At 45.9% G+C, this 24,893-nt stretch overlaps 1 long non-coding RNA gene across 1 annotated transcript in view; it reads right to left on the bottom strand.

Moving 5' to 3' along the window:
- Positions 1-1,856: 1,856 nt before the first annotated feature.
- Positions 1,857-24,893, bottom strand: part of LOC123594631 — a 33,578-nt gene continuing 10,541 nt past the window's right edge. The window contains exon 3 of the long non-coding RNA XR_006710817.1: positions 1,857-3,047. This is a non-coding gene — a long non-coding RNA (uncharacterized LOC123594631). The remainder of the gene's footprint in view (positions 3,048-24,893) is intronic.

The raw sequence follows: 24,893 nt of genomic DNA, 5'->3' as shown, positions 1-24,893 counted from the left end.
GGCCCCACATGGGGCTCCGCCTGCTTGGGATTCTCTCTCTCTCCCTCTCTCTGCCCCTCCCCAGCTCTCTCTCTCTCTCCCTCGAAGGAACTAAATAAACTTAAAAGAAGAAAACATGATAGGTCCACACTGAACGAAGCAACTTTAATACCAAAACAATGTCTGCTTTTTTCCCTCCACTTGTTCTGAAAAGTATGTGAATGTGTATGGAAAATGGAGAACAAAGAAATGAAGGAAAAGAGTGCCCTGTTGATTAAAAAGCCATATATGGATCATTCTCTGGGAGACGGTTAGCTTTACGCGGAACCTCGCGAGACGGGGGAGAGCTGGCCTGACAGATGTCAAGAAGAGAGTGTACGACGTGAGACCAGTCTTCCGAATCTGGGCCTGACTGACAAGGACGAAGGCCAGAGAGAGAGTCCAGTCCGCCTGGTGTGAAGGGAAGAAGTATACAACTCAAGGTGAGCTGATAAAAGACGAAGCATTCGGGACGGCTGAAGGCCAAGCGTGAAGTTTTTAGGTTTAACGAAAAGGCCATTTGAGGCAGCCACATATTTGGATCTGGGCTTCAGGAGGGGGATGCTAAATCCCTTCTTGGAGAAATCCTGGGCTAATGAGGGTGCCCAGCGACAGACGCTTGGGATGAATATTAAAACGTGAAACCTAATGATCTTGCGTTTGAAGAGGCAGAGAGAGTATTCTCTCTGATGAGGCGAGCGACATCAAAACGTTCTGTATAGGGGCGCCGGGGTGGCTCAGTCGGCTGAGCGACCGACTTCGGCTCAGGTCACGATCTCGCAGTGCGTGAGTTCGAGCCCCGCGTCGGGCTCTGGGCTGACGGCTCGGGGACTGGAGGCTGCTTCGGATTCTGTGTCTCCCTCTCTCTCTGCTCCTCCCCCACTCATGCTCTGTCTCTCTCACTCTCAAAAATAAATAAATAAATAAACGTTAAAAAAAAAAAAAAAAGTTCTGTATAAGGCCTTGCTGTCCGTTCGCCTTTCATACCAGAGCTTCGCTATGGTTCCAATTTGCCGCTTCGGAAGAGTCCGAGTCCAGACGTCAGAACGTCAGAAGTGCCGGGGGAGCATCCAAGCCTCCCGTGGTGCCGGCACAAGCGTCTCAGCGCAACATCGAAGAAAGGCGGGCCCCGCACCCTTGCTCCCAGAGAAAGAACATCACACCCCGCTCGGGCCTGTCGGGCCGCTCTTAAAAAGCCATTTGCTGTTGGTGTCAGACACGTGGAAGAAGGAAGTTTTATCAGCCACCCCTGAGGTTTACCAGATGCTGGCACACCTTCTCCCGCCGGGCCGTTCCCAGGGAACGCGTGCGTGTCCAGACGGAATCCAGCAACGACGGGGAGGCTGGACGGCGGGCACTCACCCGTGTGCCTCTCCAACGAACAACACGTGACCACCGTCGCCCCACTTCCACATCTCTCCGGGCAGATGTGAAAAGGGGTCCCCTGGAAACTCCCCAGCCTCCAAAACTGACGCCTTACCAGGACGGTCCACCTCGCCCTGGCAAGGTCTAACCTCAAGCGGTCTTCACCTCCGCTTCTGTCTGTCGCCGCGAGAACCGGACTGCCCAGCCCTTTCCCGAAACACGCCTCTACCTTCACGCTCTAATCCCCACGAGGCTGGCCACTTCCCCTGTCCGTCCCCTTCTCTCACCCTCCCCCAACTCTTGAAAGCCTTCCCCTGAGCTGTTTGGAACTCAGGGGCCATTATTAGCACAATCTCCTACATTCGCAACCTCTTGTCTGAACGCTGTCTTCTTCACCTTCTTGCTCCGTGGGAAATCAGCAATGCCCCTAAGGACACCCCTTCTGGTGCAGTCCCACTGAGTCATAGCCATCCCCCGACCCCCCCAGTACCCCTGGGCCTGAAAGTAAGACAGGTGTCCTCCTTCTTCCTTGTTCACACTTCCAGGCCATTCTTCCTCTTGGCCCTCTGCCCTTAAATGCCCCAGCTTAGAATCGAATGCCACCACATAATGGCCCGACACGATCCTTTCTTTTTACAGTTATCTAGGGACCCCCCACCCGACATTTCTTGACTATCTTAGCTCCTGGCCAACGGCAACCTTCCCCAGTATTAGCGCTGGCCTAATTCCTGGTGATTTCAATATCCACATAGATGATCCTGCCACAACCTGGCCTCTTACTTTCTTGCTGTTTCTCCTCCCACCATCTTGTCCTATCTATTCGGCCACTTATTGCTATAGTCATATCATAAACCTCGTCATCCGCAACAACTATTCTCTTTTCATAATCTCTAATTCATGTACCAGACGCTCTGACCACCACTTCCTCTTTTTCTAGTTCATTCTCCCTAGTGTCCTGATGCCAAAAAAAAAAAAAAAAAAAAATCCTTTAACCCCTCTGGGAAATCCTATCAATTGGTCCAACGACCTTTTCACTTCATCTGAACTCCTTGATCTCCTGTATTTTCTGAGGTTGCAGCCCATGGTAAATGACGATCATGATTCCCTTGTAGATATGTCCACCCCACCTGATCCTCTGGCATTGTTGTACTTGCTTGGCAAAAATCCCTACCCTGATTATATTCATCTCTCCCCTAGACCACACCTGCACCCATGTAACTGAATGTGGCTAGAAAAAAGCCCAACCAGACTGACTGAATGTCCTTAATGAGTAGGACTCTTAAGTAGTCCCTTAGTAACACCAGCCATCCATACTGTATGTCCCTATTCTACCAACTCTACCCGTTATGGAAAAAGGACGGGACCTTTTTCCATAATTCTCCTCTGTATCTGTTAACCTTGGCTATACAGCAAGCCATCCCAGTAAATAGCGTCTTAAGGCGGTAATCATTTTATTTGCTCACGATTGTGTGGGTCACCAGTTGGGTCGGGATCAGTCGGGCGGTTCCTCTGCTGCATTTGTTTGGGGTCACTCACGTGGCTGTGGTCATCTAGTGACTTGAATGCGGCTGGCTGGTCTAAGACGGCAGTTGGCACTTGCTAGTGGACGGGTCACATGTCCCCAGCAGGCTAGCCTGAGCAGCCTCAAGTGGTGGTGGCAGTTCCTAGAAAGAGACATTTTGTAAGCCACTGCTTGTATCATATTTGCCAATGTCCAGTTGGCTACAGAAAATCACATGGCAAGCCCAGAATCAGTGGAGGAGAGGAATGTCAAGGGTCTTAGGCGCTGGGAGTTGTTACTGGAACAATCTACTACTCTCTCCAGTCGCTAACCACTCACACATGCTCCCAAACCTCACTCTTGGCTGGTAACCTTTCTTCCTATTTCACTGAACAAATACAAAGTATAAGGACGTCTGAAGACTCCCATCTGCCACCATACCTCCCACCCACCAGCATGTGGGCCCATTTACTCTACCCTCTCTCCTGCTACCAGATGAACTCTCCATGCCCCTATCTAAGGTTAACCCCTAGAGCCCATCTCTTCTTGTCCACTCAAAGACTTTCCTTCATCTGGAGGTACTCAGGCTGATGCAGTAATCTGGTGGCTTTAATGGACATCGTGGTCTAGGACGGCCTCACTCCCTTTTCTTTTCTTTTCTTTTCTTTTTTTTAACATTTATTTATTTGTGAGACAGAGAGAGACAGAGCATGAACGGGGGAAGGTCAGAGAGAAAGGGAGACACAGAATCTGAAACAGGCTCCAGGCTCTGTGCCGTCGGCACAGAGCCCAACGCGGGGCTTGAACTCACGGACCGCGAGATCATGACCTGAGCCGAAGTCGACGCTTAACTGACTGAGCCACCCAGGTGCCCCCCTCACTCCCTTTTCTACATCATCACTTGCTCTCTCTTCACTGGATCATTCTCTTCAGAACAAAACCATGATATCTTTTATCTTACTCTAAAATATCCCTCTAATTACCCTCTGGCTAGTGATTGGTTTCTCTGTTCTACTTCATGGCTAAATTCCTTGAAAGTGCTCTCCATACTCACAATCTCTTCCCAAACCCATGCCTATCAGGCTTACGTGTCCATAACTCCACCAAAACGGACTTTGCCGTAGTCTCTAATTTCCTCTGTACCGATAAATCCAAGGGTTAATTCTCAGCCCTCATCCTCCTTGAACACTTTCTTGAGTTGACCTTCAGGATATTTCACTCTCCTGGTTTTCTTTATACTTCTCTGGCCTCTCCTTCTTGGTCACCTGCTCCTTTAGTGATCAATTCCTCTTCACCATCTCCCTGATATCTTAGAATTGGAATGTCCCAAGGCTCGCTTCCTAAGGCTTTTCTCTTCACTGTGTACCTGCACTCCTTTGGCAATAGCATCATTTTCATGCATATGAAATGTCCTCTCTGTGCTGATGATTCCAAATTTGTACCTCCAATCTAATCTTCTTTTTTGAACTTTAGACCCGGGTACACAAATACCTACTCGAACGCCTAACAGGCATCTTAAATTTGACGTGCTGCATAGAACTCCTCATACTTCGCCCCAGAACTTCTCTACCTACAATTTTCTTCATCTCAAATTAATGGCAACTTCCAATTTTTTAGGACAAAAGCCGTGATGTGATCTTTAATTGCCTTCTGTCTCCTATAGTCCACATCCAAATTATTAGTGCATCTCATGAAAAATATACCCAAATTCGGATCCCTCTTGCAACCTTTAGGGCTACTACCCATCTCCAGCCTACCAAACCTCCCACCCAGGTGATTGCAATAGGCTAAGTGACCTCCCTGCCTCTGCCCTTGTACTCTACAGTCTATTTTCAACACAGCAGCTAGACTGAGCTTTTAAAAACATAAGTCAAACCAGGGGCGCCTGGGTGGCTCAGTCGGTTGAGCGTCCGACTTCGGCTCAGGTCATGATCTCGCGGTCCGTGAGTTTGAGCCCCGCGTCGGGTTGTGTGCGGACAGCTCAGAGCCCGGAGCCTGTTTCGGATTCTGTGACTCCCTCTCTCTCTGCCCCTCCCCCGCTCATGCTCTGTTCTCCCTATCTCTCAAAAATGAATAAACGTTAAAACAAATTAAAAACATAAGTCAAATCACGTCACTCCTCTGCTACGGTGGCCCTCACAGCCCTTACAATCTGCCTGTCCTATTCCTCTATTCTGTTTCTTCTGCACTTATTTTTTATTGCTCGCCTCCTTGCTCACTTGGCTCCAGTGACATTGCTCCCTTTATAATTTCTAGGGTGTCCCAAGCATACTCCCTTGTTAGGGTTTTGTATCTGGTGTTCTCTGTCTGGAACACTGTAGCAGTTAGCTTTTGCTGTGTAACAAACCAATCCAAAACATAATGGCTTAAAATAACAATGGTTGAGTCTCATGGTTCTCTGGGTTGACTGGGCAGTTTTTGCCTAGGCCAGCTTGGCTAAGACGAGATCGTCTAGGAGAGGACTTGGCAGGCTATAGGCTGCCAGCCAAATCTGGCCTGCCACCACCTCTTTTTGTAAATAACGTTACGCTGGAGCACAACCATGCCTCTATGTTTACGTATCATCTGTGACTGCTTCCATAGTATAATAGGAGTGGCTTGATGTTAATGGGGCAATATTAACCCCCTTAGCCATGTTTCTCATCATCCATCAGGGTAGCCCAGGTTTGTTTACATATGGTGGTCATAAGAGTTTCTGAGATCAATTGGATCACATTTGATTTTGTCCCATAGGTCAAAGAAGAACACGTGGCTAAGCCTAGAATCAATGTGGAAGGGCCTACCCAAAGATGTGGCTAGAGGAATGGGAATTTTTGTGGCCACTTTTGCAAACAATCTACCGTCAATATTATTCCTCCTTCCTGAATTGTTGCCTCACCTCCTTCAACCCTATGCACCGCTATCACTTGTCTAGTGTGCCTTCCTTGAACTCCCCTTCTCTATTTCCTATGCCCCTCTTTCTGTTTAATGTCCCTCTGTAACAACTATCACTTTCTTACCTTACTTATTTGTTCTGTTCATTGTCTGTCTTCTCCTTCTAGAATATAAAATTCATGAAGGCAGGGATTTTTAGCTGTTTTGCCCACGGTTTTATTTTAGATGCTTAGAATACTGCCTAGAACAGAGGAGATCGTCAGAAAGTATGTTTGACCGAATGAGTGAATGATCTGATGCTCTTTAGGATTTGAAGCAGGAAAAGTCCTCGCCAGCCACGACGGCATTATTGATGTTTCGGTCCACAGCCCACCAGTTGTTCTTCTTAGGGAAGCAGTGCTAGCATTATGATGGAATAATGTGTATTAAGCACCATGAAAACACCAAGAGTGTAAGAACAGAATTACTATTGCTTCGCTTTTCATTCCTTAGATAAGTTTGGTCTTAAGTCACTCAACAGGTAACAGTCACTAGTTAATTATATTAAAGCCTCTTAGTGGAGGGCAGGGCACTGCAATGATCTATTTTGGCAGAGTAATTTCTTGGAGGAGAGGTTATTCCTAAGACGATGCGCCGGCCGCATTGAATATACCCCATACGCAACCACGTTGGGATTTTTTTCTGCTTGCAGAATTAAGTTCTCCCAAATTAGTATCCCTTTTGCCTTTGAAGCATTATACACTCTTTACGGGTTTAGCTACATCTTGAAAGAGCATGACTTAGAAAAGGGTGACATGAGGGGTGGGGGTATCTAGGCAGGAGCCAGAATGTGAAGCATTTTCAGGAACAAGTTGTGGAACAATTTGGCTGGGACAGAGGAGCCATATGATGCCATATAATACAGCAGGAGTGTGGCAAATGCATGGGAAGTGCCATGTTTTGAATTATCATACAGCATGATCAAGCCCCGGGTCCACCAGATGTCCAAAGGAATACATGAAACCGGAATAGTTTGGCAATATGTGAACTTTCCTTATGCATTTTGGTTCTTGCATTTATCCGTGTTACTGAATTACACATACTTTCTTTTTCATTCTAAATTCGGCATAGTTTTACGAAACTGAAACCACCGTGGCAATAGATTTTTTTATGTCAATAGTTTCATCAGGAGCAGAATTCTGGCTTGTGGGATTGTTGATCCGCTATTATTTATCTACCACACCACTTCCTCAGTGGTTATTTATACCTCATCTACAGCTCCCAGACATTAAAATGAAAGGTCTTGAAACTTATGGGAGAAGTTTAGAGGGAGAGCTCTCTATATCTTGTGAAATAGACAAGGTCACTGCTTAGTCAACCTTTCTTACAAAAGAGTTCAGTGATAACAGCCAAATTAGAGCCCTGGTCAACCGCAGCTGATGATGGGCTCTGTTGATGGGCGCCCTTGGCTAGACCTGAAAGTGATGTCCTGAAAAATGATTACACTTCTACTCAATAAGCCAAAGATGTATCCATTAAAAGCTGAGCAGGAAGGGGGAATGAAAGTTTAAACATAGCCTCTTGATCAGTTCACATATTTGACCTCTTACTCTCAGTCACGATCTCTAGTGTATCTATCATAGTTGTTCACGTGCGGGGGGTGATTCCAGTGCAGTTTTAGATACACAGCGTTTTTTATTATTGAGGTCCTTATAACCTTAGAAAGATATATTTATGTATGTAAACCAACGAAGAATTCTTAAAAAGCCAAGGAGAGAATACTAGAACTATATGCTATTCATTCATTGAATAATTATTTATGAGGGCTTCATTATGGTCAAGTACTGTGCGAGGTGGTAGGCGTTCTACCCTCAAGACGTTCATATTTTAAGTTGGAGACACCAACATAAAAACCGATATGTGAGCGCTATATTCGAATTACGGACCCACAGAGAAATGGAACGTGATCTTGCCTTGGGAGTGGTGGGTATCCTGGAAGCTTCCTCGGGCACGATGATACCTGGACAGAATTTTGAAGACTGAATAGGACATGTTGAAGAGAAGAAACAGGGGAATACATCGCAGATAGAGAGAGTGGTGTGGGCCACATCGACCTTCCCACGTTTAGGGTAAAAGTGGAGAAGTGTAAGGCAGAGGGTAAGGAAAGAGAAAAGATACTGGAAAAGAACCAGGAGAGATCAGAGAAAATCTGGCAGTTCATCCAGTTAAGAAGAGAGGAGAGAGTGGTGTTGAGAGATATGGAAGATGAGAAATTGTAGTTCTTGGTGACCAGATGGGCAGGAAAGGAAAGGAAAGGAAAGGAAAGGAAAGGAAAGGAAAGGAAAGGAAAGGAAAGGATTTTGAAGGATAGTGTTTGGATTTCTAGCTCTGGGCATCTGGATACAGGGTAACATCATTGTTAGAAAGAGGGGACCGAAGAGGGGTATGGGGATGTTGGGACAAAGTAGGGACTCTTCCCAAGTTCAAGATGCCATGGGACATGTAGGTGGAGCTGAAAATGGAATGAAATGTAGCAATTATACATTTAGACTACATGGAACGAAAGGTGAGGGGGGTAAATGTTCCAATACCTAATTCCCTTCTGCCTTTGTATCTCCTGGCTCCTTTCCTGCAGGAAATCTCCAACCAAATGACAGGAAGATAAAGAGAAAAGGCTTTGTGGATGGTGTGGAAGGTGAATGGGAACTGGAAGAAAGGCAGGGATGTGAACAAGCAGGAGGGAGAGGAAAAGTCAGTTCAGGGAGGCAACGCAGAATCAACGAAGGTAGAACACTGGTACCAAGCAAGGCAAGGGCAGAAGGTTCAAGAGGTAGAGAAGAGGAAAATGAACATTACCAAGAGGATGGCACTGGATTTCCTAATAAATTTATTCTCTGGATGGATGCTGGGAAGTTTAGACTTTAAGCATTCAGCAATTAAAAGCCATGGTAGGTGTCCGAACAGAGGAGGAACGTGATAGGATTCATATTTTAGGAATATGGTCTGGAAATAGCATCCAGGAGAAAAAGGAGGCTTAAGTGGGGGCAAAGAGATCTAGCCAACAGATGACTGGGATCTCCCAGCACCTCCAGCTTCTTTGTAGGGGGAAGAAGAGGTTCCAGGGCTTCTGCTGGCACAACTGTCCCGTCAGGAATATGGCAGCCTTTGCATGACTGGGATTGAAAAAGGTCGTGCTATATACTCCTTGCAAGGGGAGCGGACCACAGCCTTTTTGAAGAAGCAGGAAGAGACTCAGGAGTATTTCTTCCTTTAGAGAAATACAGAAGCAAACAAAAATCAAGACTGCAGTAATGACTATTTTTACCCAATTACACATGCATTACTAAGTGTCACAAATCCCATGAGCTGGAAGGTGTGATTTTCTGAGTCGGCTGCTGTGTTGAGATGAGAGGAATTGCTCACTGTTGATAACACTGTTGGATGTTGCTAATGTAATTACAGTTTCCCAGACTGGTCTCAAAAATTAAGGTTCATGTATTTTCGATTTCCCTTTTCATTTTGGAAAGATAATAATAATAAAAATGCACAAACTTGCTTGGTTTGACTTTACGCCCAGTGTTGGTGACATTTTTATTGTGTCTTATATGGAATGGATTGATTTTTTTTCCCAACTTGTCTTTGAAAATGTCATTTACACAAAGAGATTGAATGCCCTTAATTTGTTTAGTCTCCCGAAGTGATGCTTCTAAGTGGGCCATGATCATTCAGTAAATATTCATAGTGTGTGGGGAACAAAAATGGATAAAAGGAAGCTAGAGAGCAAATTGGACTGTAATGACAGAATAAAGACGGATCTAGAGTAGTCATATTCGTGGTTCTATTAAAACACAGAGTTAATTTAGAGAATTTCTACGTGTCTTTAGAGCTTTATTGTTGCTGTTATGGTTGCTACTGAAGTCTATACAGGAGTGGCTCAACATAACTAACGTACATTTCTCGTCCATGCTTCTTTGAGCATCGATGGTTGAACTTAATGGAATTTCAGAGAATTACAAAAGACCATGATAGGATTTAAAATGTTTCCCATTTCCTGTCCCTTACCAGTGTTCCTATTCTAACACAGCCTCCACGTTGGGATCTTAAACTTCCTAATTCATTATAATTACGTGTGTCGCAACGACTGATAACCATAAATCCAGCAAGTTTTAAAATACTCCGTAAAGGACATGTAAATGATCAGAGAAGTAACTGTATTAAGTGGCATTTTTAGGCATGTAAAATTCATGAACGATCTGAGAAGCCATATACATGGACCACGTGTTCGGCATCTACAAAGCGTTCTCGCGTATAGTATCTCACGGAAACCTGTCACTTTTACTTGAAGCAGGCCTTTAGGGTAGCATGGTCCAAGGGGCTACGTTAAAAATGGTAACTAACTATGCGGCCTTCACCGTGGGAACTCCTTTCCCCCTCTCACGTCATCTTAAGGTACCAACGTTCCCTGGAACGGACCTTGGAAACTTGGGAGAGAGAAATCTGAGGATAAGGACTTCTTCAGATCTTTTCCTTTAATACAAACTAACCACTCACCCTAAGTAATGTTTTCCAATCATGCACTGCATAGGGAGGGGAGGCTGAATAGAGTTCAGAGTCAGACTTCCTGGGTTCGGATCTACTTGCTGGCTGACCCTGGACAAATTAATAAATCTCTCTGTGCCTCAGTATCCTTCTCTATAAAATAGGAGTAATAATTGTCTTGCCTCGCAGGGCTGTTGTATCTGTAAAATACTTCACATGCAGAGTGCAGAGTAAAAACTCAATAAAGGTTAAAGAATAATGACAGATAAGAACCCGACACCTAGCATTCTATCCTTTGCATAAAGTAGTTCCAATTATACTGAAGGGACACCTCGGGTTTCTCCATAATAAGAAATTCATTATCCATAGTGTAACTCAGAGCCCTCTACAGTCCTACCGAAAATAAATTTCTCTATGCAAGTTCTTGACATACACATAAAAACTGGCTTATTGGCTCCTGCGAGAGAATTTTATGGACCGTAATGCAGCTTTCTCAAACCGACAAAAGCACCCATGTTCCCAAGGCGAGTGAGCCTCCTCGGCGATAGCCTAACGTCCAGATCTCTATGGTGGAAACACATCCAGAGTATTGCATCCAGCTCTGGAGGCTCGGTTTCGTAGAGGCCGTTGACAAATGGAGCGATCTAGAATGTCGAAGGACATGAAAACCCACGTTATACGAAAAACCATCCAAGGGACAGGGATTGTAGCCTCTAGAAAAGAAGAGCATAGAAACTGCCCAGAAACATCAAAGAGCTGTCGCAAGTAAGAAGAATTGGACTAGTTCAGGAAGTCAGCGGCAGCAGGGGATGAACACTATGGATCATTTTGCACAAAATATTGGGCAGTGAAACGGGCTGCTTTCCGAAAGAGCAAGTACCCATAACTAAAATGTATTTATGCCAAGTTTGGACAACTGACTTAAGGAAATGATGAAGATAAGATTCCATCTTTGTTTGGGAAACCAGAACGACAGTTTCCGGATCCTGGAACCTAAGATCTCTTTTAATTCTAGTTTAACAGCCTTCTTGGGATGCATGCTTCCGCCAAGAAACGGAGATACGGTCAGCATCCTCTGTGCCACCGTGACCAGGATATTTTCACCAAGAGGCTAATTAGAGCTTCTGAGAGCATTGGATAAGATTTCAAACTTCTAGTGCTTAAGTTCACATTTGCCATTGTTTTAAATTTTTTTTTTTTTCCAACGTTTATTTATTTTGGGGACAGAGAGAGACAGAGCATGAACGGGGGAGGGGCAGAGAGAGAGGGAGACACAGAATCGGAAACAGGCTCCAGGCTCTGAGCCATCAGCCCAGAGCCCGACGCGGGGCTCGAACTCACGGACCGCGAGATCGTGACCTGGCTGAAGTCGGACGCTTAACCGACTGCGCCACCCAGGCGCCCCAGATTTGCCATTGTTTTAGTTTGGCCCTGCGCTAACTGGAAAAGAGGTGCCGTTGAAAGGAAATGAATGCATCCACAAGGCCTAAAAATCCCTGGAGGAGGAGACATTTGCCATCTGTCTGCATCATTTTATCTCATTTGATCCCTTAGCAGGGCCAGTAAGACCATTATTTCCATTGTACACATGAGCTTCTGATGGTTAAGTGGCAGAGTTGAGACAGGAGCGCAGACCTTCGGACTCCAAATCCAGTGCTCCTTCGACGTGCCCCGCTCACTCACTGCTTCCCGTTGTTGAGTCCACGTACATCGGAAGACCAAAAGCAGAGACAGACAGAAAAAAAAAAAAAAAAAAAAAACAAGCCTCTCCAATTACATTCAGTAATGAAGGAAAAAAGAAACCAAGTAAATGCTCTGCCAGAAAGAAACCTCACAAGAAAATATGGGAGCTGGAAATTCAATTAGAGAAAATTGTAGATAGATTCTTAAGAATAAAACGCAGAGGGATTAATTAAAGAAATAACATTAGTTAACGAAAAGGGTCAAGGTTTGGAATCAATATATTCTTGGAGTTGGAAGCAAGACCTGTCTGAGATCTGAGAAACTACGAGGGAGTGGAGAATTAGGAAAGGGACGCAGACAAAGTGAATGAACGGAGCGAACGAAAAGCAAGGACCAACAAGAACAACATAAAAATGAGCAGAGCTGCAGCAGCCAACGGAACAGTGGGGCCAGCAAGACAATCAGGAGGAGAGGTTAAGCAAAAGGACACCGAAGCTGGCAAAAGCACGATTAAACACAAATAAAATGCAAGACGCAAAAAGGCAGGCATGGAAGCCGGAACCTGAAGCGAGAACAATAGATCTGTGTTTGCACATTGTTTTTCTACGGGGGTAAATGCTATTTTCTTTTTCTTTCGGCCGATTTTCTTCCCACTCTGCCGCCCTCTGAGCTCTCCAAAAGGGAAATGCAGAGGGTGTGAAGGGGATGAAAAGTCAAGCTGCATATTTTTAATGTGTTTCCAAATGTCACTGAGAAAGCTACCGCAGCCTACTTGGTATGTAACGTGTATTTTAAAACCGCTAAACCGTGATAGTCAGGATGATGGCACTAGCTAGCATCAGGGAGGGGAGAGCCATGAGTCAGATTTGAAAAATATTAAATAGTGGCCGTTAGCTTCTCAAATTTTGGGTCTCCAATAGCATTATGAGTCCGTGTTTAAAACCGCGTTGTGTTGTTCGAAACTGATCCGTTGAAAAAGAACTTTTAGACCCTTGGATAAAAAAAAAACAACAACAAAGTACCCTATAACTAAAGTACAATATTATCATATATATTAGAATGAGCAGAACGGTGCTTTTGAACCTGCCTCAGCGTATCATCCAAACACCCGCAGACTGCCAGAGAGAGATACTGATGTCGTGAATCAGGCAACTTGACCTGCCCTTGGCCACCCCATCAAATATGTGCTCCAGAAGCAGCTCGTCCCCCAGGAGCAATGTCCTCAGAGAATGTCCGGGACAAAGGAACTTCTTTCCATCATCGACATCAGGGATGTTCTCCGCTGAGAAAGGGTGAGTGTGGATATAAAGTGGACAGAGGAGGGGGAAGGGAGCGAAAAGGGATACGAGAAAAGCTAGTACAGGCTTCAAAAATGTTACCACCTATGTAGCCTTGAGCAACTTCCTTAAACTCTCTAACGCCTCAGTTTCCTTATCTGTTAAATGGGGGATGAGAATAGTATTTACCTCAGAGTTATGGCAAGAATTAAATAGCACATCATCGCGCAACGCATTTAGCCCAAAGCCTAGCATTATGTACACGAAGTGCTCCATAAATGTAGATAATATGATTAATACCATTCTTCTGCATCCGCATTTGTCTTCACGCATTCTTTACTTTATTCAACCAACGTTTGCTGAACCCCTAGTATATGCCAGGCACGGTGCTGGGTACCGGGGATGAGCATCTGTGTTCAGTGAGACATCTCTCTGCCCTTGCAGCCTTTACAGTGCAGTAGAAAAGACATCAAGCGAAATGTGACTACCGCATTAACTGTTTAATTACATCTGTCATAAATGCTATGAAAGAAAAGTCCAGGATGCCAGGAGAGAGTGGAAGAGGGGACTTGATCTAATTTAGGGCTTCCTCCCAGAAGTAAGTTTTGAGCTAATTCTGAAGGATGAATAAAAACTGACCTCTCAAGGGCAGGGGCAAAGCTTGAAGTAGAAAGACGGAAGAGCACTGCAAAGAGAGGGAACAGTATATACGAGGGCTCAGAAGCAGGACTTCTAGAAAGCAGGTAACTGAGAGTTTTTGTTGCTTCCTCTACCCGAGACCTTACTGTAATGTAACCAAGCCAACCTCGCCGGCAACCGGGAAGAAAAAGGATAGTTCCCAGTCGCTTACTTCTTGCTGGAAAGAATAGCCAGAACAAATCGGAAGGAAGCCTCGGCTTGCCCAGCCTATATGCCAAACTCCATTTTGTCAGAGGGAAGGAAGTGACAAAAGTCCATTCTAGAACCCAAAGTCTGAATCTAGTCTGTGGGTTAAAATACACATGGGGGTTTACGGTTTAATTTTGCATGTAGTTCTGGGCCACGTCTGAAAGTTCACAGATGAAAAGCATAGAAATGCAAGCGTGACACTGACTATTGAAATGTCTCCCGTGCCAGAGGGAACCAAAATAACACATGGGGCTTGTGAGCCAAGCCCACCTTGCGCTGGGAGAGTTAACGCTGCTAGTGTGTTTATATTATAGACTTCATCTTTAAGGCTCCAAGATTTGGTCACAAAATCTCTCCCCAGCCGAAATGTGGCATATAAATAAGGTCTCTGCTTAAGGGTTGAATTGTTCTGTTGCTCTTTTAAAGCTGTCCTTTCACCAGATACAGCTCTGGGTGACTTTTTCACCACCCACTTTTAACTCTTCCTGGTTAGGAAAAGCCACTACCAAAGTCACCTCATCCTTGCTGCCTACAACTGAGAAGTGGGCAGAACATTAGACCTTTCTGCAACGTGGCCAGAAAAAGAGGCATGTGTACAATGGGAAGAAGGCTATATGGCGACCAGAGAATGATTCCAACACTAAATTCCTTTTAAAACTCTATTCCCACTCAGTGTTCCGTAGGATGGTAAAGCTCTGATGACAACACGACACGTATCCAGTTCTAGAAAGCAAAAAACACAACCTAGTAACTGTCTGAAGGAAAATTCAGTACCAAGCATCAATTTCTCCAAAGTATAGCTCGTCTCCAATGAAATCACCATGAAAACCAATAGCAGGAGGGTTCTTTTTTTCTCTCATTTTGCCGACTGAATGGGCCATGGACTCGGTGATTGGGGCTGCAATTTTGTTGCCGCTAATTTTTTCTTAACTTTTAATTTTGAGATAATTAGAGATTCACAGGAAGTTGCAAAAATAGTACAACACAATGTGCCCATCACGGGGCTTCCCCTTGTGGTGACATCGTACAAGGCTATCACGCATCGTCAAAACTGGGCGATGAACTGGCGTAAGTTATCAGACCACAGATCTGATTCTGATTTCACCAGTTTCTGCCTGCAGTCCTTTTTCGATGTCTGCGTAGAGTTCCATGGCATTTTGTCACACGTAGGAACATGCGACATCACCACCACAAAGGAACTCCCTTGAGCTGTCTCATTTTTTCAGTCACACCTCCTTCCTTCCTCCCCCTTCCCTCACCCCTGGAAACCGCCTGTCTGTTCTCCATCTCTAATGTGGCCATTACAAATGTTATGTAACATTGAGGAGGTTACATAAGTGAAACCATAAAATGTAAGGCTTTTTGAGACTAGCCTTTTTCACTGAGCGCTATGATCTGAATGTTGTGCCCCAACTCCACCATATCCTCACGCTGAAATCCTAGCCCCCAGACATGAGGCTGTCAGGAAGTGTTTGGGAGGTGCTTAGATCATGCCGGTAGGGCTGTTGTGAACGGAATTCAGGCTTTCTTAAAAGAGATCTCACGGGGCGCCTGGGTGGCTCAGTTGGTGACGCGTCCGACTTCGGCTCAGGTCGTGATCTCACGGATTGTGGGTTCGAGCCCCACGTCGGGTTCTGTGCTGACAGCTCAGAGCCTGGAGCCTATTTCAGAGTCTGTGTCTCCCTCTCTCTCTGCCCCTCCCCTGCTCACACACACTCTCTCTCTCAAAAAAAAATAAATAAACATTAAAAAAAATTTTTTTTTAAAGACCTCACTAAGGTCCCTTGCCCCTTCCTTCATGGCAAGATGGTTCAGGCTATGAACACAGAAAGGGACCTTCACCAGAATGAGATCGTGCTGGCCCCTTGATCTTGGACTTCCCAGTTTCCAGAACTGTGGTAAGTAAACTTCTGTTGTTCATAAGCAACTTAGCTTGTGGTATTTTGTTACAGGAGCCCAAATGGGTTGAGACACTGGACACAACTCCCCTAAAATCCATCCAAGTTGTTCTATCAATCGTCGATTCCTTTTTATTGCTGACTAGTATTCCATTGGATTGGACGTACCATAATGTGTTCAACCATTCACTTGGTGAAGGACGTTTGGGCTGTTTCCAGTTTGGGGCTACAAATAAAGCTTCCATGAGTACTCACGTATATGTTTTTACGTAAACATAAGTTTTCATTTCTCTAAGATAAATGCCCAGGTGTGTGATGATTGCCATACTGCTTTGTAGATGATTGTACAACTTTACATTTCCACCAATTATGAAAGATCCAGTGTCTCAGCATTCTTCTTTTGTTTTGGGTTTTGGGTTGTTTGTTTGTTTGTTTGTTTGTTTTTTAGGATTTTATTTTTCAGTAATCTCTACACCCAAAATGGGGCTCGAACACACAACCCTGAGATCAAGAGTGGCACACTCCACCGACTGAGCCAGCCAGGGGCCCCTATATCTCTGCGTTCTTGCCAGAATCTGGTACGATGGGTAACGTTCGTTTTCGCCCTTCTACTGTAGTGGGATCTTCTCGCGATTTTACTTTGCCTTCCCGTAACGGCCGGTGATGTCGACTAACTCTTCATGCGCTTCCTCGCCACCCGTTTATCTTCTTTGCTGAAATTTCTGTTCAAGTCTTTTGTCCATTTTCTAATTGGACGGTTTGTTTCCTTACCGTTGAATTGAGAGAATTCTTTATATACTGTGGATGTGAGTTTTTTTTTTTTTAATTTTTTTTTTTTCAACGTTGTATTTATTTTTGGGACAGAGAGAGACAGAGCATGAACGGGGGAGGGGCAGAGAGAGAGGGAGACACAGAAGCGGAAACAGGCTCCAGGCTCTGAGCCATCAGCCCAGAGCCCGACGCGGGGCTCGAACTCACGGACCGCGAGATCGTGACCTGGCTGAAGTCGGACGCTTAACCGACTGCGCCACCCAGGCGCCCCTGGATGTGAGTTTTTTGTAGCACATGTGATTTGCAAATATTCTCTGTCTTTTCGTTCTTATAAGAGGGGCTTTTGTAAAGCAAAAGGTTTTCATTTGACGAAGTCCAACGTGTCCATTTTTTTCTTTCGTGGCGCATGCTTTTGGTATCACAGGGGGACTAAACTCTTCTTCAGCGGATTGAAAGGCCACCATTCGTGATAATGAACACCAGGTATTATGCACTCACCAGGAACCGGGAACTGGGTTAAGCCCTTCATAAGCGTCGCCTACCTTAATCTTCACCTCAGCCCTGTGGAGTCCACACGATTAGCCGCATTATGACAAATGAGGTGACGGAATCTTAGCTGGGTCAGTCACTTGCTGAAGCTCATACAGTGAGGAAGTAGTCAAGACTGGCTTCAAACTCAGGTACGTCTGACTCCAAAGTACGTGGTAAAATGGACTTAGGAAAAAAGACTGGGGAATGTTAATTGAGAGAGGATTTCCTCAGGACTTGGGGTGGGATACAGGAGGTAGGAAGGGTCATAAGGGAAAGACTGGACTTAACCCATCCAGCAAAACGGTGTAAAGAAGGAGCAGTTCCTGGCAAGCAGCAGTGACGAACGGCACATCGGCACTGACCGGGGGTAGAAAACACCAATGACATCCCAAGTTCGAGTCAGCACTTTCGCATATGAGCACGAACACAGGCGTCCTTTCCACCGGCAGACATTTTGCCCCCCATCAGATATATAAGAAAATGGTCTTGCCCAGCATGAAGGAGGACAATGCAATGCTTTCCCCCTCCATCTTGAACTTGGAACGAACGGACGACAGCCAAGGAGTTCCCTGTGGAATGTAGGGGGGCTTCTCTGGAAGTTGTTTGCATATTGTGGTGAAGAGGATGAGAGAGGAGTTGGTATCGGGGGGTCTGGAGCCGGAGGGGCGGGCGAACCACGAAGAACGCGCATGTGGCCGTGCTCTTGAACCCAGGAATCGAAGCGACTTGGCTCCAAAAGCCAATAAACTGTGGCATTTGTATTAATTTCACTGAGCTGGGGAGCACGCACTTGCACTATCAGCTGAGAGATGTGAAATTTAGCTGACCTATGCTCACTCTCAGTGATTGGAGTCGGAAGCTGCCCGACGATGCAAGATCATCTCGAGAGGACAGTGGTTCTCAAAGTGCAGCCCCGGGACGGCAGCGTCAGCCTCACACTGCGGTTGTTAGAAATGCCAGCTCTCAGACCCCACCCCACATCTACTGACTCCAAAACTCTGGGGATGGCCCCAGAAATCTGTGCGTCTAAACGCCTTCCGGGTGACCATGGGGGTTTTTTGTTATTTGTTTTTTTTTTTTAATGTTTCCTTCTTTATTTTGAGAGAGAGTGAGAGAGAAAGAGAGCACAGGAAAGGGGCCGAGAGAGAATCCCAAGCCGGCTCCACGCTGTCAGCGTGGAGCCCAACTCGGGCCGGGCCTCAATCGCACGACCATGAAATCACAACCTGAGCCGATATCAAGAGTCAGAAGCTTAACCCACTGAGCCACCCAGCACCGCCCCCCCGCCACCAGGCAATTCTCATACAGGATAAAGTTTGAGCACAGAAGGGAAGCAGAAGGAGGTTTAAAATGTGTATCGGAACTAGTTTCAGCTGCATATAAAATGTAAAACTCAGAATATTAGTGGCGAAACACAGCAGATTTATTCTTTTATGTCGAAAAAGTCTGCAGGTTGGCCACCCTCAGCCTTGCCTCTCGCCCCGAAGGGTGCGTCACAGTCCAAGACGACCAGTCAAGCTCTAGCACTCGTATGTCACATTCAGAGGAACAGGAAGGAACAACAGAAAAAAGACGGAAGGGGAAACCCTCCCAAATTAGGCCGTGACCTTGAAGCAGAAATCCCATGGGACATTTCCGTTTACATTTAATCGCCCAGAACTTAGTTACATGGCCGCAACTATGCGCAAAAGAGGCTGGAAAACGCGGCCTTAGATCAGATTCAGGGCAGTGTTTGAACCCCTTGAAGGCAACAAGGGTTCTTTTCTAAAGGAAAAGGGAGAAGGCGACATGACACCCGTGAGCCTTTGCCACAGACCCCTCGGAGGCAGCTGGCAGAATCTTGGAAACTTGGAAAACATCTTGGAATCAGCCAAATCTTCACATTTCTACACTAATCTGTTTAAGGCAGTAAGTATTTTGGCCTTTTAGTAGGAAGGCCCTGGTCGTAGATAATAAATATTAGGATCTTCAAATATGTTGAAGGAGAGAGGTTGTTGGTGGTGTCGTAAGATGCCAGCCCAGGGTTCTAAGAAAGTTTCACGGCAAACGTCCTTTATTTAATTATGATAGAAGCAAGTGGTTGGCTTCCCCCAAAGAGAAGTTATTCAAACGAGCTTTTCTAAACTATTTTTACAAAAGAAAGTCCCAGGGGCACCTAAGTGGCTCAATCTGTTAAGGGTCCGCCTCTTGATTTTGGCTCAAGTTGTGATCTCACTATTCGTGCAATCGAGCCCCGTGTCGGGCTCTGATTGCACAGAGCCTGCTTGGGACTCTCTCTCTCTGTCTCTCTCTCTTTCTGCCCTTCCCTGTGTGCTTTCTTGCTCTCTCAAAATAAATAAACTTCTAACAAGAAAGAAAGAAAGAAAGAAAGAAAGAAAGAAAGAAAGAAAGAGAGAGAGAAAGAAAGAAAAAGAAAGAAAAAGAAAACCCCAGCCCTCACTCAGAAAAATGTACAATAACTTGTCCTGCACAGAACGTGGCCCCTAAGCTTTGTTTTCCCCGGAACGGGGGTGGAAAGCGGACGCCCAGCCAAAACAGGTGAGGCACACCAAAGAATCAATGATCAGCAACAGCTCTTAAGTTCTCAAACTTCAGGTATTTCTTCAAACTCGTTAAAAATGCAAATTCCCAAGCCCTAAGCCAAAAGATTCTAATGCTACAGAACAGAAATAGCATCCGTGAATTTGTGGGTTTATTTCAAGTACCCCAGCTGATTCAGATGGACCTTTGACAAACTCTAAACACAAGTCCCCAAATGCACACGATACCACAGCAGGCAACGTACGGAACAAATTCATTCAAAAGCTGACGCTTGCACCTTCCCCAACATACAGCGAAGTTAAAACAGCTGGTTGATTTGATGAAAAAGATCAGATCAGCTGTTTGATAGCAGTGTTGAGTAACTTTAGTTAAAACGGGCAAATCAGGAAATTCTCCCCGCCCTGAGCCCACCATTAACGGATGGCTGCTCAAACAGCAGGAAGGACAGTGACAGCGGTGCCACCGGAGATAAGGGCTGCCCCAAGTGCCACCAGGGGTCCTCCGTTGCCCTGGGCCCTGTTGCTTTCAGCCTTAGAGAACAATGAAGGTTCCAGCTGTAACCAAGTTCTAATTTTACTTTGAGGTCCTGGGACAGGTGCGTGTCGCTGGGTACTGGGAGCCTTGAACCTCGGGAGAAACGGCCAAGAGGTGAAGTCCGGAGAGCCAAACGGAATACTGGGGAGGAGAGGGAGGGACCGAGTGGGGAAGAGAGGGTCCCTCTGGCACAAAGCTGCTCAGTCTTCAACACACAAACGCCGGCCACACAGGCGCACACACGTGCACGACCCCTCGTTATTTTTCCGCTACCACCTATCCGGACCAGCGGCTGTTAAACCCTGCGCTGCTCACACGAGTCAGAAGAGTAGATGTTCTGGTCTAGCCAAGATTAGGAGGTGTGCTTTGTATCACTCCAGCTTGCAGCTACGATTTCGCCGCAGCCACGATGACAGATGAGCGGAAAACACCCCACCCTACGCCCCACGGTGGTTAATATAGGAGATGAGCTGCAAACACCCTAAGAACAGAGTAAAGGCACACGTTTTAAAGTGGATGCTGGTCGTTCGGGTTAAAAAAGGAAAAAGGCACCTTTTCCTTTTCAAAAACAAGAAAGAAGGAACCAGCAGAGAAAACCATGAAATCTACAAAGACAGAAGCCACGAAGGAAAAAGGAGACACAGCGGACCGAGACACAACGGGGGAAGCAGCATAAAAAATAGGAGAGAACGTGCCAAAATGAAAAAACCTTAAGAAACCGGCCACTTGATCATCATTTTGACGCAGAGACTTCAAGAGGATGTCTCGCGTTATCTGGAAATTACCGACTACGTGCCACGTTTTAGATCCTTCCTTGGAATTGTTAGAAGAAACCGTGTGGTGGGCTTCTCTCCACATTGACACAACGGACTCGGATGAGGCGAAGCAGTCACAGAGAATCACTGTACGTTTTGTCCCTGTCTGGGGACATACAGACAATAGTGCTGACACTAGAAGTTCACAGCAATTTGGAAAAGACTGGAGGGGTTGAGGCATGACCAGCCCTTCTGCGCCTCTTGTGCATATAGTTGGTCTCTAATGACAACAGCTGTTGCCTACCAGGCCTGTCACTCTTTCCAGTCATGATTCTTAGGCTTCTGAAGAATCTGGTATCTTCTCCCCCTCAAACAGAGCTATGTGCTTTCTTTTTTCTTTTTTTTTTTTTTTTTAATGTTTATTTATTTTTGCGAGAGACAGAGTGGGAGCAGGGGAGGGGCAGAGAGAGAGAGAAGGAGACCCAGAATCCGAAGCAGGCTCCAGGCTCCGAGCCGTCAGCAGCGGAGCCCGACGCGGGGCTCGAACTCACAGACGGCGAGATCACGACCCGGGCCGAAGTCGGACGCTCGACTGACTGAGCCCCCCCCGCAGGTGCCCCAGAGCTATGTGCTTTCTGAAGTGCTGATGCACATTTGACCATCATTTCTCGGGTATGGGCATTGACAGTGCAAGTCTGCCAAGCATAGTGGACACGATTTCTCCCCCTCGCGTTGATGTTCCTCATCATCAGGTCCTACAGCCTGTCAGGATGAAGAGATCAAAAAATAACACTTACTGAGCATCTCCCGGCCACCAGGCTCAACGTTTCCTAGGCTATTCATTGAATCTTCACTCCAGCCCTCTGGGCAGGGGTGTGGGGGGGATGTCTTTCTTATTACCCTGTTTCGCGGACGACAAGACAAAGTCTCAGAGAAATTAATAACTGTCCCAATGCTATGAACTCGTGGATCTGGAAAGCCAACCACAGGAATTTTAGTGTCCCCTGGAGCATAAAAATGTACCATGCTAGGAACACCCAGTGTCATAAGCCAGTGCAGATTCAGAACCTCAGGTGGATCCCTGGAATTTGAATTTTAACAAGTGCCAGGAAATGACTCTGATTCTCATTAAATTTGGGAACCACGTGATTTAAGAAGCAAAAAAAAAAAAAAAAAAAAAAAAAAAATGCTGAGATACCGAGCATATGCTTTCAGAGCTAACAGTATAACAGAGAGTTTCTCTGTGTTTTTTTTATACTTCAGGCTGCCGTGTGGGGCAAGGATGCTGGTTAAGCTGTTTAGATTCTGTGAGCCACTTTGCTTATCTGTAAAATGGGCACCACAGTTTCCATCCCACATGATTGCAGCGAGGATAACGCACGTGAGAACACTTGGCAAGTTCCAAAGAGCTGTGTGCTTGATCGCAAAAATGGCCCCAAATCATCCCCCAACCCCTAGATCCACACACGTGCAGTATTAATGTCGCAGCTCTCCCCATCACGGCGTGTTCTAGTCCTTGAATGTGGGCCATGTGATTTGCTCTTGCCAGTGGGACAATAGCCAACATGACTCGGACAGACGCTTTTAGTCCTCGCACGTTGAGGTTTGCCCTATTGCTATGCTTGGGACCCTAAGACTACCTTGTGACTGACTCTCAACTCGCCTTCTGGAAGTTAAGAGACCACAGGAAGAAGGACTGTAGTCAGTCAGCTACCGGCCAATAGACAGTCAACAGCCAGGCACATACATGAGGCCATTCTGGATCACCCAGCCACCTGCGAACTTTCCAGCTAACTGTGTACTCAGGAAGAAAACCCACAGAAATCAGTAGAGCCAGCCTAGACCAGAAGAACTGCCCCGGAAGCCCACCAAATTGGGAGCTAAATAAATGATCGTGGGGGCACCTGGGTGGCTCAGTCGGCTGATCGTCAGACTCTGGGTTTTGGCTCAGGTCACGATCCCAGGATCACGGGATTGAGCCCCACATCAGGTTCCAAGCCTTAAGCGGAACCTGCTTAAGATTCTCTCTCTGTCTCTCTCTCTCCCTCCATCCCTCCCCCTCTGCCCCTCTCCCCTACTTGCAGTCTCTCTTAGATTGATAGAAAGAGTAAAATGATGGTCAGAGCCATCAAGTTTTGGAAAAGTTTGTTACACGGCAAAAGCTATCTAATACAGGCTCTATGCATATGCTACCAGTTGGGTTGTTTCGTGTTCAGAGCATGACTTCTGTAGTTTACTAAGATGCTGCCCAGAAGGGCTTTGCACAGATGGGCAGACATTATTGTGCTGATCTTCAGGCAAGGTCTTTTATCACATGGGTACGATGTCCCGCACAAATTATCTGACAGTCTCTCCTGACAAAGCACACTCTGGACGCGGCAAGGGACTGAGATGAAGGAACCCCTCCCTACCTCCCTCTCGGTGGTTCGAGAAAGGCAGTTCAGCCGCCTGGTGCGGAAGGACATAGAACCTAAATCTTGCCCAAGCCGAAAAGCTTCCCGGAAGATTAGAAACGTCCTGAAGCCTGAACCGAGCACCCTCACTGCCGTACGAAGTGTTACTGTGCAGAATATATTAGATAAACCTGTAATGGTGAACAGGCCAGGATTGCACTACCCACCCAGGCTCACTCCGGGAGTCTTTATACTATGATTAAATGCCTTTGATAGGCATTTTCAAAGTGTGTTGTTCCTCTTGCTGAACATTTTGGTGAGAGAAGGCTCATCATCTGTAAACATTATCTGAGGAGCCTCATTCAGTGGAACAAGGTACAAGGTTTTCTATCAACTTCATATTCTGCAACCTGAAAAGTAAGTATAAAACCGAGAATTTTTTAAATCTCCCTTTCCTTCCCCCCCGGGAGATTTAGAGATCATGCAATGAATGAATACAGCCGTTTTAGCATTCATCTGACACAGCAAATTGCAACTCACTCTGGGAGTAACTATTTGCAAGGCTGATGCATCACATTCAAATCACATACTCATTCTGAGCTCCCCCCCACCCCCATGCACACTTTATTAGATGGTTATGGTGTTATTGTTGGTTGAGGATAACCACATAACCCACTTTCTTAAATCCTTCTCCAAGCTGTATTGAATCAGGGGGACGTCTCAGAACACCACTGAGTAACCCAAAATAAGTCTCGGGCTCCTTCTGCTTTTTATACACAGGCTGGAATATGTTCATTTGCATGGAAGAATTTCAAATGCCTTTTTTAAAGCCTAACAGATTTCTCTGGATATAATTTGGAATCTCAAGCTCATTCAAGAAAACCAAAATTTGTCCAAATAAATGATCACCATGAAGTCGATTAATATGAGTTCTAGAACCAGGATCTAACTGAAATTTTTCTCACACCAAATCAAATGCCACTGAACCGTAGTTGGTTAACTCTGAGCTTTTATTTGGCCAATAGATAATAAAAAGTGACCGAAGTTGTGTCGGAAATACTTAGGAGGTGGATACACTTCGTGGCTGAAAGTGATCCAGGCACCAAATGATGAAGGAAATGAATAACCAGTAGAGAAAAAAGAAAAAAGGAATCCATCGCATGAACACAAGAGAAGAGAGAGGCGTGCCGACGATAACCGAAGCAGGAGCGTGGACAAGGTCTCCCCAGGGCATCTATGGAGTAGCAATACAAGACTGCCAAGGACCAAACTCCAGGGAGCACCAATACTAAAAGTATAGGCTGAGCCTGAGCCTGAGAGGGAGTGGTCAGAAAGGCGGGAGGAGA

Source organism: Leopardus geoffroyi, chromosome X (assembly GCF_018350155.1).
Source record: "Leopardus geoffroyi isolate Oge1 chromosome X, O.geoffroyi_Oge1_pat1.0, whole genome shotgun sequence".
Taxonomy (NCBI): domain Eukaryota; kingdom Metazoa; phylum Chordata; class Mammalia; order Carnivora; family Felidae; genus Leopardus; species Leopardus geoffroyi.
The sequence above is the reverse complement of the archived record's forward strand: the minus strand, read 5'-3'. Positions and strand labels throughout refer to the sequence as shown.